Source organism: Nicotiana tabacum, chromosome 14 (genome assembly GCF_000715075.1).
Source record: "Nicotiana tabacum cultivar K326 chromosome 14, ASM71507v2, whole genome shotgun sequence".
Taxonomy (NCBI): domain Eukaryota; kingdom Viridiplantae; phylum Streptophyta; class Magnoliopsida; order Solanales; family Solanaceae; genus Nicotiana; species Nicotiana tabacum.
The window spans coordinates 833,576-838,408 of NC_134093.1; positions in this window are offsets into that span (position 1 = coordinate 833,576).

Below are 4,833 nucleotides of genomic sequence, written 5' to 3' on the forward strand. Positions count from 1 at the left end.
GAAGATTTGAGGGTCGAGTTGATGTCGGAATTTGGTAAAATTTGTATGATTGGACTCGTGGTTGAATGGGCTTTCGGATTTTATAACTTTTGTCGAGTTCTGAGATGTGGGCTCCACGGGCGATTTTTGAATGCAATTTCGGATTTTTGTTGGAAATTTAGTATTTGCATATGAAATTAATTCCTATAATTTGTATTGACTGAAACGAATTATTTGTGGCTAGATTCGAGGCGTTTAGAGGCCGATTCACGAGGCAAAGGCGTTGAAGAATAAAGAATTAGACGGTTTGAGTTAAGTAACATTTCTAAATTTGGTCCTGAGGGTATGAAACCCCGGATTTTATGATATGTGATTGGTTTTGAGGTGACGCACATACTAGGTGACGGGCGTGTGGGCGTGCATCATAGTAATTGTGATATGGTCAATTTCATGGAACTGAGTAGTTGAATAATCTGTTGATATCCGTACATTTTCCACGTATTAGAAAAATCGAACTATAAATCATGTTTAAACCATGTGTTGACACTGTAGGGACCCACAGAAGTCGTGTACATGTTGAACTATCTGCTAAATTGCTATTTTATACTTAGTCACAGTTTTACTTGCACATTATATCTCAGTCTCTATTGTTCATTATTGATGCATCATATCATTGCTGTTTGGACTGCTTATCATGATTTCTGAGAGCCCGAGAAACTGGAGAGATTGATGAGTGAGTGTGGCCGAGGGCCTAATTGTGAGGATATTTATGAGATCGGACTGGACATCACAACATGTTTCATTAATTTATGCCATGATTGGCTTGTTATAGCGCTTGGGCTGAATGAGCTCCTCTGGAGTCTATACACACCCCCAGTGAGTGAAGGTACCTACTGAGTGCGAGTGCCGAGTATCGAGTGCTGGGTGATTGAGAGGAATGAGTGACTGTGAGGAAAGAGTGACTGTGAGGTTGGAGTTAATGGGAGGACGGGGTGACTGTTGCTCTGAGAGGATGCATTGATCCATTATTATTGCACTTCAGCTGTCATATATCACTGTTTTGGAAACTTCTGAAAGACATTATATTTTGTTTCATTTGAACTTGATATGAAAATACTATTTGGGCCTTAAATGTTGAGCTTGAAAGCATGCCTACCTTCTTATGTTAGAAATTACTATAATTGGACTTAGTTGTGAAACTCGTCACTACTTTCAATTCTTTATTTAGTATTGTTACTTGCTGAGTTGGTTATACTCATGCTACACCATATACCTCGTGTGTAGATCCAGGTACTTCTGGACATGGCAGTTGCTAGTTTCTCGGAGTTTTTATCTGTTGGAGATTTTCGAGGAAGCTGTTTGACGTTCGCAGACCTTGACTCTCTTTCCTTTCAGTTTTGTGCTGTTCTATATATTTAGACAGTGTTGTTATTAGTCAGACTTTGTTATCATTAAGATGCTTATGTACTTAATGACACAGGGTTTTGGGAGTGTATTTATTTCCAGTATTTGTGGGATTTTCCCTTAGACTTAATTATTATGTTTTTCGTATTTAAAATAATTTATGATTTATTGAGGTTGTCGGCTTGCCTAGTATTGAGATAGGCTCCATCACGACAGACGTAATTTTGTGTTGTGACAGTTGGTATCAGATCCTAGGTTACATAGGTCTCACGAGTCTTGAGCAGGTTTAGTAGAGTCTTGCGGATCAGTACGGAGACATCTGTACTTATCTTCGAGAGGCTGCCGAATCCTTAGAAAAATTTCACTTTCTTGTAGTCTATTATCTCACAAATGGTGAGGACGCGTACTACCGGATCAGATTGTCAGCCACCAGTGCCACCAGAGGTCGTGGCCGTGGTAGAGGCCGGGGCCGAGGTAGAGGTTGAGGTGTAGCTCATACAATAGTTGGAGTAGCACATGTAGAACTACTAGTTGCTCCATCTCAGGAGCAGATTCCACATATAATTGACACGTTGGGGCCAACTTAGGCACCAGTTGTGCCTATTGTGATTCCAGGCCTTCAGGAGGCTCTAACACAGATATTGACTGTTTGCACTGGCCTTACTCAGGTGGTTTTGGTTCAGGCCGCACCAGCCACTTCTCAGGCCTGGGGAGGTACTCATACCCCTATTGCCTGTACTCCAGAGCAGGTAGTGCAGGGACTTCAGATACCGGGGGCACTACCAGCCCAACCGGTTGTAGCTGCTCAGGCCCTAGCAGTCCCCGTTATGGATGATAATGAGCAGAGGAGACTTGAGAGATTTGGGAGGCTTCGACCTCCATCATTTAGCGATGTTGAGTCAGAAGATGCTCAGGGTTTTCTGGATAAGTGCCAGCAGATGCATCGGACAGTGGGTATTCTAGAGACCAATGGCGTCTCGTTCACTACTTTTCAATTTTCTGGGACTGCTTTCAGATGGTGGGAGGCTTATAAGAGGCGCATGCCGGTCGGTGCAGTGCCACTTACATGGCAAGAGTTCTCTGTTCTCCTTTTGGAAAAGTTCGTACCGCAGTCTCACAGGGAGGAGCTGCGTAGACAGTTTGAGCAGCTTCGGCAGGATGGCATGTCTGTGACCCAGTATGAGATGAGGTTTTCTGATGTCATGACCCGAAATTCCCACCTTCGGACCGTGATGGCTCCTAACATTTCACTTGCTAGGCAAATCAACGTTATAATAATATTATCCATTTACAAAACAATTTCTAAATTTATTAATAACAAAGAACAAATGCGGAAGTAAAGTCTCAAATGTAGTGAATAATACATAAAAAAAACAACGGTATCTAAATACCATCCCAGAATTGGTTTCACAAGTGCACGACCTTATAGAATAATACAAATAAAGGTCTGAATAAAATAAAATTGTTTGGAAATAAACACACAGCAGAAGTAAAATAGACGGGGACTTCAGAACTGCGGACGCCAATGCAGTTATACCTCAAGTCTCCTCTAGGTAGCTGATATCCGAGAAAGTCTACGGTACGCCGCTGGGACCAACTCCGAAATCTGCACAAGAAGTGCAGAGTGTAGTATCAGTATAACCGACCCCATGTACTAGTAAGTGCTGAGCCTAACCTCGACGAAGTAGTGAAGGGGCTAAGGCCGGTCACTTACATTAACCTGTACGCAATATTAGTAACAACAATAAATAATATAAATAAATCAGGTAACTCATTTATAATAATTGAAGCCAATTCAGCAGTCGTAACCAATTATCATTTCCATCAAATCTGTTTCAGAGTGCAACCCGCTCTCACAGCATATTCACATTCAATTCTGTTGCAGCGTGCAACCCGCTCTCCCAATATATTCCTTTTAATCAAGCCTGTCATATATTTATTTCAATCAAGTATATATAGGCTTTTTAATAAGTCTGTTGCGGCGTGTAACCCGATCCTCCAATATATCTATTTCAATCAATTTTGTTGCGGCGTGCAACCCGATCCTCCAATATATCCATTTACCAATTCTTATAGAAGAAATTTTTCCAATAAATGCAATAATTAATATAAAATTATAAGACAACAAGCATACAATAATTATGATTTAATTATAAAACAAACAATGACAAATAGCAAATTATTATGGAAATCAGGGAGAAAATAGGCATTTTAATATTTAATATGCTAAATGTTAAATAACAATTCAAACACATAATTCAAATAGCATGTAACAATTAATGCAGGAATTCAAGAATTAATATTTGACAAAGAATAGGAGAGAAATAATTATTATAATAATTAATTTATGATTTAAAATAATTTATGATTTTTCAAGTAAGCAGGCAAATAATTAATTTAAATTTATCTCCAAAAGCTTCAAATCTATTCATAAACAATTCAATATACTCAATACGAATCATAGGAATTAATTCCATATGAATTTACTAATTTTTCGGATAAACATATGAAATTCATTAAAATATTCGACAGTGGGACCCACGTCTCAAATATCGAAAAACCTTACGAAATTCGAACACCCGTTCCGATACGAGTCCAACCATACAAAATTTATCAATTTCCGATGTCAAATGGACCATCAAATCTTAAATTTTTATTTTTGGAAGATTTTATTAAAAAACTAATTTTTCTTCCATAAATTCATGGATTCATGATTTAAATGAGTATGAAATCATGAAATATAATCAATATAGGATAAGGAACACTTACCCCAATGTTTTTCGTGAAAATCGCCCAAGAATCGCCATACCGAGCTCAAAAATTGAAAAGAGTTGAAAATGGGTCGAAACCCCATTTCGAGAACTTAAGTTCCGTTTTTGGGACTTTTACTCATCGCGATCGAGGAAATTCGTTCGCGATCGCGTAGAACAACTTTTGTCCAAGTTCATTTTGCTCTTCGCGATCGCGGGATTGGCTTCGCGATCACGAAGCACATTTTGGTTGCCCAGACTTTTAACTCTACGCGATCGCATAAATGCTCATGCGATCACGGAGTATATTTTTCCAGCCTTACGCGATCACGTACTTACTTGTGCGATCGCGTAGCACAATTGACGTGCCTAGCTTCTGCCTTCCTTCCTTCTACGCGATCGCAGCTGGTCCCTTGCGTTCGCAGTGCACTGGGAGTTTACCTTCCGCAATCGCGTGCCTATCTTCGCGAACATGAAGGGTAAAACTCACTATTTACAATTTCCTCTTCGCGATCGCGAAGCACAATGCACCAGATGACAACAGAAGCTCAAAAACCAAATTCTCTAAGTTCAAAATCATCTCGTAGCCTATCCGAAACTCACTCGTGCCCTCGGGGCTCCAAACCAAACATGCACACAAGTCCTAAAATATCATACGAACTTGCTCGCACGATCAAATCGCCAAAATAACACCTAAAAC